Source organism: Rhyacophila brunnea, unplaced genomic scaffold, assembly GCF_057557595.1.
Source record: "Rhyacophila brunnea isolate RB1 unplaced genomic scaffold, BYU_Rbru_1.0 scaffold_13, whole genome shotgun sequence".
NCBI classification, from domain to species: Eukaryota; Metazoa; Arthropoda; class Insecta; order Trichoptera; family Rhyacophilidae; genus Rhyacophila; species Rhyacophila brunnea.
This window is the reverse complement of record NW_028232785.1, coordinates 26,736,689-26,754,038: the sequence shown is the minus strand read 5'-3', so window position 1 is coordinate 26,754,038 and position 17,350 is coordinate 26,736,689. Positions and strand designations below refer to the sequence as shown.

The following is a 17,350-nucleotide window of genomic DNA, read 5'->3' as shown; positions in this document are numbered from 1 at the left end:
TATTGTCTATGGTATTTGCATGACATTTGGTATATCATAATACTCTATACATAACCTAAAATATTTCGTGTTTCACTCAATTTCAAAGTTTGACTTAATATTGTTCTACAGTATCATAATTATTATCCATGTTGTACATATTTAAAATATTTGCGTGGCAAAAAATTATCAGAAATATTAAAACCAACAAAATCTTGAATTTATTTTCAGGTAAGATTAATTCATACTAATAATATTGTTATGTATCAAATATCAAAATTTTACGTTTGTTTGTGAGTTACCAAAATACGTTTTATTTTTATAAGGTAGGTAGCATGTTAATCGTGTATTAATATTTTCAGGCAACGAGCAGCTAATTGAGTTATGCCCATTTGAATGGAATAATGAAATTGAAATCGATGAACCCTTTATTGATTCAAATTTATCATCAAACTCTTAGAGTCACCGATGAAACATTAGATATGGTATCATAAGATCAGATACCTCCTACTTCAGGTATGTTCAGAATCGTTGAATTTATTTATATATTGCATAGTAAATCACTATTAAGCTCACAATGGCCGAGCGGCTTATAATATTGTGGGTCCCAGGTTCAAATTCTGGGTCTGGCCATGCGTATTGTTTTTAATTATTGGAGTCAGAATATGGACCTATTAGATTGAGCAAGTGGTTAACTTCCATTTTCTCGTGAAAACAAAAAATCTCTTAATACAAACGTCCATTCTATGTAGACGCTTGTGATCTTATTAAAATCGGACATGGCCAAAAAATAGTATAATGTCGCAGTTCTATTATTATTTATTTGGTATTATGTATGAGATAAATTAATTGACAATGAAGCTTTGTTACAAATATATTACTCATAGGTACATATACTTAATTACAATAATACCTATATTTTATGATTATTTATTACAATTTATAATTATGTATCATTTATAGGTGGATACCGTTCATGATGCTGCTGAATACAAAGCCATTCAGGACAAAGGGAAAAAGAAAAAGGGGTGTTTTTGCAGTTGCCGGAATCGAACCGTACCACGATTTTAGATAGGAATTCAACAGTAATCCACAGTGGAGACTATAAGTACCTGTTTACCATGACTGATAATGATAGGAAGGCTTGAAAGAAAAAGAATCTTGGTGTACAATGTTTTTTATTTATTATAAAACAATTTATATCAGGACATAATTTAATGTTACATTCGTCATTGCTAATATTTTAATAGACAACCATTCTTTATATAATATATACATTCATAATGAAATATATAGATAAATTCGCTTCATTACAATTTACATAATTTGTCTTTATTTCTGACTATTGCACTGTGTACCTAATATTTTTGTCTACAATTATTTATGTCTGTATTATGCCAATATGTTCGATAATTATCAACCTATTCAGTTCTTCACAGTAACTGTTCACACTTATGGGTAACTTTCTTGAGATTTCATCACTGTTGTCGAAGAATAGCTGAATGTTAAGAGTCAGAGGTAAGTTGTTGCCAGTGCTGTGTCAGTATTCATGAATCTTTGAAAGAAGCGGTTGGCAATTTTGGCGACTATGGAATCTGCTACCTTGAGTAGCCCCCCTCCCTCTGGATTGGGGAGACGAAGATGATGATAACTGGCATGGTGGCAATTTGCAGAACAGATTCTTTACCAGAAAAAGTGCAGTTCACAATGTGATCCATGTCCAATTGATGTTAGGTGTCGTTTGCCTATAATGTTCATAGAGACTATTTTTACTTATGTATAACAGTCTTGTACATAGTCTGCTCTATCAGGGTGATGGTGTATTATGCAATTGATGATTTTGCACCCATCATCAGTGTTTGCCATATTCTCCACAATGAGATGTATGATTTACTCCGAGGGATGGGCAGCAGAAGCCATAGGTAGAATGACATTTTGTTGGCTACGCAACCTCTATCAGTCTCACTGTCCAAAGCGTCAGGGATCTGATATGACGAACTTAGGATAGGCAGCCGGAGGTGTATTGCAAATCGCTCGCCAACCTTTAATACTAGTCTTATGAAAAATCAGTCTTTGCATAGTCTTTTCACATAGATTGACTAGATGAAATAACAACTCAATGTGTATTCTTGGAGCTCTTCAAGTCTTGCAGATTTTTTTTCTCATGTTACATTAGGCAATGTTCATACAGAATATAATAACATAATTTCTTACTATAATAGTGATGCGACAGTGCTATAAAAACAATATTTTGGTAATTTCGCTTACGCGATGACTGCAAATAAGTCGGTACAGGCAATTTGAATGTACATACACATTCAATTCGGTTTGATAAGATCCGATGATCGCATAAGTAAAATTACACCATTATATCTTTATAAATTTAAAATACACACAAACGACAAAAAAAATAATAGTAATACATGAAGTAATAAAAAAAATACACAAATACACAATACACAACAATGCCCACCTATACTATCATCAAATCAAGAAGGTGAAATATATCGTTATTATGCTTCTTTACATATTATATTTACCAACAACCATTTACTGTTGTTATGGAGATACATAAAAATTAACATTCAACATAAAAAATGAGTTTAATAATTATTAAAGGGCTCTTATTTTTTATTTTATATTCAGTGTTTGATTGAAAATTTTACATTACGGTCACACGACGCTAATTAGCCCACAAGGCATAGGTAAGGCTCCAATTCTGTTTGATTTATACATTTTGCTTATTATATCAATTATTTCATGATACGTGTAAACTTCATATATAAATAATTTTCCTCGGGTACACAAAGAGGCGAGCATCAATGTGAATTATGAAATTATATGTAAGTATTATAATTTTGTTCAGACTGGAATCGATGATAATAAAATTTATGAGTATTTCACATTCACAAAGCTGTGGACAGACAGGGACGACAATGAATATACTACAATTTCATTGAAACAATAGTCAGGTGCTGTATAACATTATGGGTATAATTCAACGTTAGAATGCATCAAAATATTTCTTGTGGGAATATATTATATAATATCGGCAAATATGAATATGTTTCGGTACTACATGCCCACCATCATTTATGGCACTACAACGGGTCTTGACCTCCTTCAAAAACTTCTTTCATCCTGAACAAACGAGTGCAGTCTCTCCATTTTCATATGCCACATGATCTTTTCGCCTCTATAAAAACCACATATCCATAGCTTCTGTTTATATTATCCATGTTATGGATCTTTCATGCGACAGTATCTTCCGCTGACTGCTCTAGCCCGTTATCAAATAAAAATTTTGAATAGCATGATATGCTTGATTTTTTCATCTCATATTTCAGTGAAACTTTTAGTATTCCTTTTCTAGGACTAGGTGGCCACTGTAATGTGCCAATCAGTAAATTCTGTGTGTCCTTAGCCAAGATGTACTGATTGGAATGTCATATCTTCACTTATATAATAATTTTTTTCTTCTTCTGATGTCATAATCAGGTTGACTTGGAACAGACTAATCAGATTGAAATTCTCATGAGGCATCTGCAGTATGTGGCCTGTTACTCAAAGCTCAGTATACAGTTACTCTGATCCTTCATAAAGTGCTATAACGGGCTACCAGCACCGTCAGAATGAAAGCGTCGAATAGGCAGTATTTGGTTCTTTAAGACGTTCACAATATAACACAACGTTCAGTACATATTTTTTGCGGTTTTCCTAGGTAGATAGGCAGGGCTTTTATTACAAGAGAATCTGTAAACTCCATAGTTAAAACCCCTGCCTATCTACCTAGAAAAACCGCAAAAAATATGAACTGAATTCACGTTACAACATTTGTATTAGACACTGTTACAGCCGCTATCTACCCAAAAATCTAACTATTCCACCAAGCAATATCAAACCAACACTAACTAACTAACATTAGGTATCTATCGACACAACTTCCGTACCTAACTTTCGAAAGCAATGGAAAACTGTAAACAATAAAAATCAATGTCAAAAAAAGTGCGATGTTGCCAGTTAGCAACGTTGCCACATCTGCATAGATAATAAAATATTCTGTGAATGCCTACTAACCGCCACGTATCTACATACGAGGTAGGTACCTATTATTCATGCGAACTAGAATCTAATACAGATGACAGTTATTTCGGTATCGCACGTTATTGCCGCTAGAGGCAGCACGTCCTTGACGACTGTATTTAATTGGAAATTAGTAAATAACATAATAAATATAAATTAAAATATTACGTTAAATATACCTAAAAAGTAAGAAAAATATATTGAACAGGCTCACGTATTCGCTTGATGCAATTAATGAAAATTGAACATTTTTATTTTTCGTAAAAATCGATTGATTTTAGATTGAAAAAAAAACATTAAAACTATAATTAATTGACAAAAGAGATTCGCCAGTTCCAAGAAAACTTATTAAACAATGTTAAATCGATAATTTTGTTTCAAGAAATTACTTGGAACAATAAATATTTATTTTAGTAAAACCCTTATTTTTAGCCGTTTTTTCAAATTTGTCGCTTTCTCTTTGAAATAAAAAAATATATTTTATTTTCCCCATTGTATTTAGATAGGTATCGATCGATTAAAATATGTTTAAAGCTTTAATTTGATAATGAATTTCTATGCCTCTCCCCCTTAATAAAATGAACCGTAAAAAAGACAACTAAGGTCCACATGCATAGAATTTCAGCGTTTTGTTAAATCAAAATAATGTGAAAATCTTAATTAGCAAAGCAACGCTGCGTTCTGCGATAAAAATAAAATGTTGCTATTTTAAAATACCGATTTCCCGATTATTTAAAAAATAAACTGCGTTTAAACTAAGTTTGTAATTTATAGTAAATACAGGTAACTCAAAAAAATAATAATTTAATGGTTGCTTTATCAGTGGTTTATTAAATAAATGGATGCATCGTGGATACAGTATACCCACAATATATTCTCAATTTTTTCTTAACATGGCAATTAAATTCGTATATACTTAAAATAGCACATAGTAAAAATTTGCAAAGCTCACAAATACCAGAAATTATTGTAATTTTACATTATATGTATAGAGCAGTGGCGAAGGGTGGAGGTACGCTGTTAAGATCCGACATAAATAGTGCATATTAAGCTTTGTCAGTCAAACGTATTTGTTTTCATTGAACTAATACTACTAATCTCCCCCCGGTGGCCGCGCGGCTTAAGCGTTGGATTATAATGGCGTGGGTCCCAGATTCGAATCCTGGGTCTGGCAAATACACATATTGTTTTTCAATTTGTGTTTGAGTTCGAGTATGGACCTAATAGGTTGAGCAAGTGGCTGACATCCATTTCTCGTAAAAATAAAATCTGTTAATACAAACCTCCACCATGTGGAGGCCCATATGATCTTAGTAGGATTGGACATGGTCAAAAAAATGTAGAAATCTTAATAATTAACAAGCAACGCTGCATTCTGTTCTAAAAATAAAATGTTGCTATTTTAAAATTCCGATTTCCACACGATTGAAAAAAATAATGTGTAATATAAATTAAGTGCCTACTTAAATGTTTTGTAATAAAATTAATACTTATTATTGGTAACTCTAAATAATTATTTAATGGTTGCTTTATCAGTGGTTTACTAGATAAATGGACGCATCGTGAATACAGTATAACCATAGTATATTCTCATTTGCATATTTTTTCTTTGCATGGCACGTATATGGCGCCTGTTTACATAGTAATTATAACAAAAATTTGTAAAGCTCACAACTACCAGAAATTATTGTCATTTTAAATAATAATTATGTAGAGAGCTGTGGCGAAGGGTGGAGGTAGGCTGTTAAAATCCAACATTAATAGTGCACATTAAACTTTGTCAGTCAAACGTATTTGTTTTCATTGAACTAATACTAGTGTATAGACTGTAGATAATAGTCACAAAAATCGTTCATCTATAAAATATCTAAAACTATGCCATTAAACCATACATAATCGATTATGGTTTGGTTTAGGCAGGGCTTAATGAATTTAAAAAAAATGACCAACACCATATTATTATAATATGTACCTATTCTTAATTCAACGAAAACAAATAACTGAAAATATCTGCAATATATTTGTCTCACCTCTCTTAGCATACCTAAACTATTATGGTTTGGTTTTGGAAGGGTTTAGTTTTAAAAAACACTATCTCCACTATAAAAACAAATTAAATAATAATTATGTTTGACTGACTAAGGTTAGTGTGCACTATTTATGTCGAATCTTAACAGCCTACCTCCACCCTTCGCCACTGGTAGAGAGTGCATATTTTTTTTAAATTAAAATTCCATTTAAAAAGAATATTATATTAAATTTATCGTTTATGTATGACTGAAAAAGAAACTTATTTTACTTCAGAAATATTTAAAACTGCACACATTTGGCGCTTTATTATTGCGCAACCAGCTGTGCTGTCGCCTAGCGGGACAACAATGCATATTTAAGTCTTGTTATAGCTTTGAGTGCTCTCGGTTATCACGATAATAATAATATACTTTCTTTGTGCTTGTGCTTTTGTGGATCACAAAAAAACAAACAAATAATGCAATACAATATTTTTAAAACCCCGCCATTTCATTTTTGGCTATAAATGTGGTCCTGGTGAAAATAAGGTTAGGAACCTCTGGTATTTTAGTTTTATAAGGTTTAAAAGATAGACTGGTTGATTTGCTGAAAAGACTTGGTAAACGAAATATTACAAAAGAGAACGAGGAACTGGAAGAAATAAAAGCCCGATTAACCACTGCAAATAAATCGTACTTGTCATTGCTGCCCATATTCAAATCCAGAAATGTCCCAGAAAAACTATGACCCGGCTCTCTAAATCCGTCGTATGTACAGTCGTTGTATACGGGTGGGAGTCATGGACCCTAAATATGAAAGCACCTGAAATGATCGACTGCTTTGAGAGAAAGATCCTGAGGCGGCTATACGGACCCATGAATGAAGGAAGGGAGTGGAGAATTAGGTACAACACGGAACTATACCGCTTATACCAAGATTCAAAACTCTCCACCTTCATAAAACTCCAGAGGCTAAACTGGGCAGGCCATGTTCAGCTCATGCCTGAGTCACGGATACCGAACAAGATCCTCGAAGGAAACCCAGGGGGAAAAGGCCAGTGGGAAAGCCACGCACACGATGGGGTGATAACATTACAAAGGATGCCAACCAGCTGCAAAAAATCAGGAACTGGAAAAGACGTACGGAGGACCGTTTCGGCTGGCGGACGGTGGTGGACGAGGCCAGAGCTAGACTTGAGCCGTAGTGCCATCGAAGAAGAAGAAATGAAATATTAATATTCAAGACTCACCACTTTTGTTGTTATTGGGCGCCATCTGCTGACACATCTGCGGCTGAAGAGGTGGACACGCAAGGCCCGGATGCAGCTGGAGTAGCTTGGCTGGCTCCAACTTACCCTGGGCCGTCACAGGGATAGGCCCAGGGTTCGTCATCGTCGTCATGGTGGCCGCCGGCATCATCAGGGTGGACATGGCCAACATGTTCAACAGTTTCGCTTCTTCTTTCTTACCGTCGCACTAAAACGAATCCGCGCCTCGGTATTCCTCTTCAAAACTATAACTGACGAAGTCTGCGTACTCTAACACATCGATTTTATCTCATTCAATAACATTTACTGCTGTAAATTCTTTGAATCTTTTTTCTTTCTTGATTGATTCTTAATAATGAGATTTCTTAATAATGAGATTTCTTGACTTCAATACATAAAAAAACATTAATACAATCGTTTTCAAGAATATCTGTCGATGCGTGATTATTTTTTTTTATAGAAAAAATCTTTTTCTGTTGAATATTTAAAATTTTCAGATATGAACACTTTTCTGTATTCTATAATTTTCTATCAATTATAAATGATAGAATGATGTTTATATTTCTTATTTTTCTATATTCTTACAAATTATTTTTTTGTTGATATATATACCTTATATCTGTATAGATTATATCTAATGTATATAATATATACTTATGTTTTCTTAACTTCTATGGCTTTCGGTTTTTCTCATTCGTTTAAAAACGTCAAAAATAATTGTTTGTATTATTCTCTCACTCTTCTCAAATCTTCTTCTTCTTCAAAAACTCTCAAAAATTACCAGTAATGGTACCCACGGAATATTTTCAACATAAAATCACATCAAACTTTCTACTATGAACATCTAAATCTCTTTGTAAAAAATCGACGAAGAAAATCGCTTCAATCGCTGGAGTATCCAATCGAAAATCGAAGATCCCTTTGTTATGTATTACAAGAATGATTATAATTGATTAATTTTTTATCTTATACAATTCGAAGAAATTCTTCAAAATTTCTTTACGTTCAATTTTTTTTAAATATGATTATCAAGTGTGGACGACATAGTATTTTTTTTTAATGACACTTTTTCTCCTGGATCCAAAAATCCTTCTCTTCAGAACAATTTAAATTTCTTTCCAACTCAAATTTTCTTCTTCATACGCGTTGTATAATTGTTAAATATAAATGATTCCTCCTCTTGTCATCCTCTCGAAGACAACTAAAAGACTTATTCTTCAACACATTTAAAAAAGCAAGTCATATTTTTTTATATTCAAAACTAGGCCAAACTCTGTTGTTTTTTTTATTTAAAAAATTCTTCTTTAAAATCCTCTTCCGGCCGAAAACTGCAACTAATTTCTTCTAAGTGTAAATTTTTGACACTATTTTTAAATTTGGCCTTTTTAAATTTTGGTGTTTATCAAAATTTTCTCACTTTATATTATTTTAAACTTCTATCTTCAAATTTATTTTTAATTATTCTCTTCCCTACGCGGAGATTTTGCACGATTTTTTTGATTTCACTACTGATTTCACTATTACAAACTGGTTATTTAAATATAATATATATATGTTTTATTGGTGTTTTGGTAATATGACATGAATTTCTCAAATCACAGAATATGTCCCTTACATCAAATTGTATTCATCTATCTAACATTAATTTTTATAATGATTATAATATTATATTATTAAATTTATAATTCCCTACCTAAACACAATCGATTTTTAATCGTCAATAATTATTTATACAAAAACACTTCTTTTTTTTTTGTTCACTAAAAATTGACAGAATTTCTTCGAGCTGTAAGTTCTCCTTTACTCTTTCTTATAACACTTTTTTTTCAAATCACAGAATTTATTTATATTTTTATTTGTTGAAACAAACCGGTAGCAATTTTTTACACAGGAAATATTTATTTCTATCTACGGAAACTAGCTCTAGAAAATAAATAATTGTATTTATTAAAAAATCGATTATTCTTAGTAGGCAACACTATAAATATTATTTAAATATTGTCCATTCTTATGTATATCTCTCTGGTAATTTATATCGGCATCTAATCAGTTATAATACTTTAAAAATTACTCTAGGTCTAGAATTTCTGGCTTATTCTGTCATTCTACGCAGATCGAAATAGTATTTATTAAGAGCATACTTCAGTGAAACGGCAAATAATTTTCAACTATAGGTGCGACGAAATTTTGGACTCGCTGGCAATCGGAGAGCGAAAGTCGAGCTGTGAACACGTGAATTTGTTTCGTGATGGCGACGGGGGTATTAATTCTTAAATCGTGTAAAGATGACTAAAAAACGTTACCCATTTACTTGAAAAAGAAAACGTGTCAATGAATATATTATTATTGTTACTAATAGAACAATAAACAGAACATTAAATGGACGCATGTTGGATTTATATGACAAATTATATTTCGTTCGGCACGCGTCATTTGCACAATCTGCGCATCGCCTAGCCACGATCCTTTTAGACCATGCCTCGACTGAGGTATAGCCTTAAAAAACATTTATTTTGACTATAATTTTTAACCGTCTAGTTAATCGTAAAAAGAGAGAAAATTATGGTTATCCAAATATCATATATTATTTAAATTTATCTCATATTATCTATAGTATTAAAAATACTGTCAAAAGTATCAAATATCAATATATTCGAATATTTATTAGTTCATTCCACTACCTTTAAGGCTATACTTCAATTGATGCAAGGTCTAAAAAGATCGTGGCTAGGCGATGCGCGGATTGTGCAAATGACGCGTGCCGAACGAAATATAATTTGTCATTAAAATCCAACATGCCTCCATTTAATGTTATGTTTATTGTTATATTATAATACTAATAGTATATCCAGACATGTTTTCTTTTTTTGTATTATATCTAGGTTTTTTTTTAAATTTGAAAGATTAAATACAAACCCTACAACGTTACCACAACAACGATCTACGAACTGCAGATGTGGCGTGGCATAAATAAATAGTGTAATTAGATATTTATTATGAAAATGAAACTGAAAATGTCTCTAGCTGTTGTCTTCAATAACTTTGGCAAAATTATAATATGTTAGAAAAGCCAAAATCATCGCGGAGTCCTCAGCTGGGACACGGTCAAAAATGATCGTGACTACGCGATGCGAAGATTGTGAAAATGACGCATGCAGAACAAAACATAATTTGTCATAAAAAGTCAACATGCGTCCATTTAATGTTATGTTTATTGTTCTATTACTAACAATAATAATATATTCATTGACATGTTTTCTTTTTCAAGTAAACGGGTAACATTTTTTAGTCATCTTTACACGATTTAAGAATTTATTCCCCCGCCGCCGTCACAAAACAAATTGACGTGTTCACAGCCCGACTTTCGCTCTCAGATTGCCAGCCAGTCCGAAATTTCGTCGTACCTATGGTTGAAAATTATTTGGAACGCTGCTTTATTCCAAATTCTTTTAACCCATTCTCATCCCAGTTCCCCAAAGTCACAGATATGTTTGTTATACTTACAAAACAACTAACATTGTTTAAACGAGTTGGGCTTGTCCGCTATTTTGAGCTAAGCAATTCATGTTATAGCGGCTTTCGTGTAGGGGATGGAGGAAGGGGGTTGTAGAACCACCCTCCACCTTCCCATCCCCCGTCTCTATATGTGTGATGAAATCAGTAGGGTGTAAATGAAATAGCTGCGCCCGAAACGCTCTCAAATTGAACTCATTGGGTTAAAATAAATATTATTTTGCCCGTTTTAATCAAACGAATTGAAAACTCGTTGCGGTGCAAGGAACGGATGTTGGAATGTCAGTTTTATTGATATTTTTTTCATCATGTCACGATCACTGTGTTTATACCAACTGCAATTAATCACTATCTGATACTACACGCAAAGACTTGGAAAAAAAGTAAATAATTTTCTCTATATGGATGGCAATGGCGAAGGGTGACTTTTGGAAAGAGGTAGGCTGTGGAGTAACCACGCTTGTCAGTTATATTTACGGGAAATAAGCAGATAACCCTATATTACTACACGGATGAATAAATACCTATACTAAATCGATGAAATTTCGAAAGCTTTTTAAATTAGTTTATAAATAAGCAATTAGTCTGAATTATGAATTTTCCCTAAACATTTATAAACGTAACATACGCTCAAAATATAATACATATCATATTATAATGTTTGAGGCTTTCACGATTGTTTTTTATCGTAGTAGATTTTTAGGTTTCCACCGTGTATCCTTCTTCCTTCTTTACTCGACGTTTCGGGCTCGTTGCAGAGGCCCATTATCAAGAGATGATATGTTTTATAATGAAAATGTAGTGTAGGTATGTGAATATAAACGTTCAACGTTCGACTCAATAATAGATTCTTTGGATAAAAAGTCGTACATGGATAGCCGGAAACGAGAAAGCTGATAAATACGCAAAAAAGCCACACCAGACAAAAGACTTTCAACCTACACACACTTTCCCAACGACACAATGGTGCTATGGAACAACAGATTAATAACACCCGCCATAGGATTAATAATACGGAAATGTATTCAAAACATAATCTCTACCATCATCTCATGCTAGGAATATAAAGAAAAACATCACACAAATTCGCACAGATACCAACAGACCACGAAACATTCAAAGCCTATCTAAAAAGATTCAAATTAAAGGATGATGAAAGTTATTCTTGTGGCGGATACATATCTCAAACTGTGTGGCATGTCATCAACGACTGCCTAATACTAGGAAAAAGAGCAATGGGGTTTTGGAAGTCTGTGTAGATAAGATAATCTAGAAATTGACCTCCAAACACCTCACGATATACTAAACAATAAAACAACACATGAGTACTACATAAAATATTTTATTTTAGCCATAATGAAAATTAAAGACATAATTAAGAGAATACAATTAACTGCACAGTTCACGTAAAAACTGTAATCGAGTAATGTAACAACATAAATGCGAATATGTAAATAACTTCTAAACCATCTTGTATGAAAAAAACAAGACCATGGTTATTTGAAAAAAACCTTTACTCCTATATTTTATCAAAAATATTGGTGAAAATGTTCATATATAGAGATAAAACGTAAACATTGATAGAAAAAAAGACCCCAAGTTTAAATATTTTCATAGAAACTCTGCATAGGTAAGGAAACATACTCTGGAATTTGCTTTAGCAATTTTGAATGAAGCTTCCATAATATGGTAGAAAATGTTACATTTAAATTGTACGTAATACATTTCACCGTGGCACAGTTCGCCGTGAGCTTTCTTATCGGAAATATAATATGACCGTAAACTATACGGCCATCTCTATAATAGCACCGAGATGAAAAAAATACGTGTTGTTCTGTATTTATAATTTAATTGCATACCTATTTTTTACTATCTTTCCTTTATATTTCGGTAGTTTTTATTACGTACTTTGTAAGTGTTTTAAACCTAACCTAACCTAACAAATAATCCAGTATATCAGCTATTTTCAAAATTTGTTTGCCGCTGGCTTCCTGTAAACTGACAAGAACCGTGTTTTATTTAGACATGAACTTTATCTCAGTACTATGCAACTCAAAGAGATTGAACGGTCTTTAACACAATCGTTGCTAACCTTTTAATTACCACATTTAAATAACACGTTAATTATATCTAATGGCAAACTACTCCAAACGCGCCAGTCGCGGTGTTAGCAATAAATGATTTATACGACCATATAATATATGAAATATTATTTCCGATACAACATTTCACGGTGAAGTGAGATACGGCGAACTGCATACGTATAAACTTCCAGAAACGGGTGAAAAAAGCGTCTCTTCAACATTAGTCTAAGATAAAAAAAAATATTTCTTGTAACTTCTTTTGTTATAGCATCTCAATGTCTTTGAATTACCCTGTATATAGACCAACCGAGAAGCGTGCGTACAGAAACAAGTCAAAATCAAAATAGACTAAGCATTATATAATATTAATTGTCTTGAGTGTGGTACAATAATATATCCTTCAAACTTGATGATTGAATGAAATTGATGGGCTTTATTTAATGGTATTTTCATTGTTATTTTTTGCGATGGTAGATAATTAGTTACTTCAATGTATAAGCAGGTGTTTGACAAAAATATAATAAATAAAACCAAACAAAAACCATACTAACGCAGAAATTTAAATACAATTTACGACTATTTTACCACGTTTTTATTAGCTCGTATTCTTTTTTGTCCGGTATAAATTCTTTCTTGTTTGTCCAAGATTTGTATTGGACGATTGAAGATTTTTAACTAACTTCCCGACTAGCTAGACATTTGAAACTTTTAGAATATATCAGAACACGACGACAATGCATTCTTTTAATACTTTTAGCCATTTTTAAGCAGAATTGAATTCATTTTCAGTTAATTCTGTTTTGTATGGAAAGTTACTATTGTTGGTTGCTAAGGGGGTCCTAGCAACAAAATTATTAATATATACGTGCGTTACTATGTAAATCAATATGAAATGTCAAAATGACATTTCAGTATTCTCTATTTATTCAGTATTTCTATCAAGTACAATAAAAAGTTTTAATTAATACATAGAATTGTCAAGTTTATAATATGATTCAACAGAAAATAAAAGAACCTGGTATATAAAAAGTTCTTTTTATCTTGTAATTATTTTAAATTGTGACGCTCTAAAAGTATTTCAATATTTTGTTAATGTTGAAAATGATAAAAAATGTTTTTTTTAAATTATGTTCAACGAAAACAACTAAGTAATGATTGAAAAAGTGTACATTATTTTGGTTGGATCGTCCATAGCATACATAGACTGTTATGATTTGGTTTACGCTGGGTTTAATTGATTTTTAAAAACTGTCCAGCATCATCTGCAATTTGTATTGTTAGTTAAATGAAAACATATAAGTACCTATGACTGTTTTGTGTGCACTATTTATGTTGGATCTCTATTATAAGTCGATAACTAGAAGTAGTTAGGCGAACTTGTTGAATTATTAAAATACTTAATAGTGAATCTTGAACTTTTTAGTAGTGATAAAAAAGATTCAAATAATTGATTGAATAAAACTTAGGCCCGTTTCAGACGGGACACTCGTGTCGCGCTCGATATAATATAGGAGGCCTTTGTATTCGAATAAATGGGCTTTGTATTATATTTATGAACGCCACAGAGCTAATGAGTCAACGCATAATTTCGCGTTATAAATTAGAGCACAACACTGGCTGCGGTAATAAAAACCAGTGTATTGGCGGCTTGAGAATGTAGTGGCCTGCGGAAAAGTGTACCGAACGCGCGTTGACTCATTAGCTCTGGGGCGTTCATAAACATAATACAAAGGCCTCCTTATTTTATACGAGCGCGACACCGGTGTCCCGTCTGAAACGGGCCTTAGATCAGTGGTGGAGAACACTTCGTATGGGAAGACAGTTTTAACTTAGTTCTAATTATAATATCAATCTAACTACCTATTAGTTTCGTTGTCATAATAATATGTCAAAAATACGATACAAATTTAAGCGATTAACTAAAGCACGCCCGGTTTGATTTTATTCGAAATCGACGCGATTTTAATAAGATGCACCTTATCACCGCCATCTTTAGATTAATAAAACTGAGCATAACTTTTCGCGCAAGCAACGTGTGTTCCACTGCCATACTATTTATTGATAACATACTTGCAAGCAGAGTTTGTATTCTATAATGACTGAAGAGTATAAATAAATTATTAGTTATTGTCGTTTAGAATCGACTGTCACATTGACAAACGTCCTAGTGTATTATGATATTATTATACACAGAAGAAGTTTACTTACTTTGATTGTCACTTCCAATTATTATTAATAACACATAACCACGAAATCAGATGAACTCCAAGGTCTCCAAGATACGTTAAAATAATCTGAAACTAAGAATTCTCCGACAAGTGAACATGACAGACGCGTCAGTATGATCACTTTATAGACAATGACAGGTCATACATAGACAATGGGAGGGGCGAAAAGTAGGACCAGTCGTGTAATGTATCGGCTTCCTTCTTCAGTGGGCAATGGCCTTATCCTTGTGAAAGCGATAACATACTGATTCTAGGCAAGTAGAGGAAGAAGGTCAATAGCTATCCACTTGACTGTGTTAACAAGGTGCCGACCCAAAAATGTAACTTCCCTAGAGCTTTTTTTTTTAACCAAGAGAGCATGTCGTGATATCGGTGAATAGTGAATTTGTATAATCGGTATAATTACCATTTATAATTCAATAGCGAGGGGTAGAGGTAGGCGTTGGAAATCCGACATAAATAGTGCACACTAAGCTTTGTCAATCATACTTTTATTTGTTTCCAGGGAACTAAGAATATAAATTGCAGCTGATGGTGGGTATTGATTAGTTTTTTAAAAATCAATTAAACCCTATTTAAGGCAAACCATAATAGATAATATTGGATATATAAACATTGTTCCAGTGACGTCCCGTGGGGGTAGGCAGATTAAGCGTCGCTTGGGGGCGGCAGTTACTCGAAGGGCGGCAAATCGAGGAGAATCATTAGGTACATATAGAAATAAGTCCCTAAACATAGCAATGACAGAAATATCTTTTAAAAAATCAGCTCACTGATTGGAAACAAAATGTATGTAGGTTTAACAGGACTGTATTTTTTTTCGGGTTCGCGATGTCTAGTTTACTTCCGTTGTCCTTGGACGTCACGTCCTTGATGACCAGCAATGACACGTGTAGTTTTGCGAATTATATTTGAATTATAGGTAGGTACAACCTTAAATAATTCGTTTATACAAATATTTTTTGAGTTTTGAAAGGTGTCAGGTGTATTTTTAAATGTATCTGAAACCGTGGACTCGCAATATTGTATATTGAAGTAGAGGTGGCATTTAAATTAGATTTAGTGTTATAATATATTGTGTTAGTAATGTACCCATATAACATATTTCTTAGATATTGGAGCCATGAAAGGATGATAAAAAATGCGGCGGTATTTTGGCGCTGCTGCCTAGGGGCTGCATTTTGTCTTGTGACGTCACTGCATTGTTCTATTTAATGGTATGGCTTAGGCAGGGTTTAATTGAATTTTGACAACATAAACATGCATTAAAGTTTACCACATAAACAACATGCATATTCAAATGGATTACACATTTCGATCTTGTTAATCTGTTCTGTGAGTAAATTTTATCTAGTGTGGCGCTTTCAGCGCATTTGGTGGTTAATTTAAAACTAAGTGAAATTTAAAAAATATATTACTTTCATAATATTATACCTATCACTATTCATAAGTGATTTGTAAATAAGTCATGAATTTTTACGTTTACGTTTTCAAAATTCATTTGTTTTCAATACTATTAAATTTGTCCTCGAGAATTCTTATAGAAATACAAATTATGTGAATGACTTTAGATCAGTGATTCACAACGTGGGGCGTACGCTCCACCGGGGGGCAATTTGAATATTTTGGAGGGCAATAAGGTCATCTTGAAAATCATTCGAAGACATAGCACAAGGATCGCACAAATTTATTTCTGAGTTGTACATGTACAACGTAAAATACATAACTACTTACGAAAGTTAAATTAAATAATTACAAGATAAAACTTTTTATATACCACGTTTTTAAGTTTTTAAATTTTTAAATTAAGGTTTTCTACTTTGATTTAATTAACAAAAACCGATTGTGGATAATGCGCGGACGGGACGTAAACGCAATAGATGCATGTTCGTTTCCTGCCGGGTGTTTTACTTTTTCAAAAAGATTTTTTCTATGGTTATAATAAATATTTTCACAGAAGTGTTTTTCAAAATTATGTATGTTCAATAATTAGAATGGTACATTCTTATATCTTGTGAATTATTAGTTGAATAAAAGAAAGAGTTTTAAAAAAATAAAGAAATCGTTTATTTTAATCGGGTTGTGACAGAAAATACTCTCATAATAGTTTGATAAAGATGCAGTACTAGCGTATCGCCATATCCAAGAATGTCACATGCGCATCTATTCTATACACAATACTGCTA

At 32.6% G+C, this 17,350-nt stretch overlaps 1 protein-coding gene and 1 long non-coding RNA gene across 2 annotated transcripts in view; one reads left to right on the top strand and one right to left on the bottom strand.

Annotated features, from left to right (window-relative positions):
- The window catches only part of LOC147077100 (uncharacterized), a 335,612-nt gene that overhangs the window by 153,055 nt on the left and 165,207 nt on the right, over nt 1-17,350 (bottom strand). The window lies entirely within an intron of this gene.
- On the top strand, nt 47-3,711 carry LOC147077101 (uncharacterized). Its single transcript, XR_015069397.1, has 3 exons — nt 47-210; nt 342-495; nt 943-3,711. It is a non-coding gene; the product is annotated as an uncharacterized LOC147077101 (long non-coding RNA).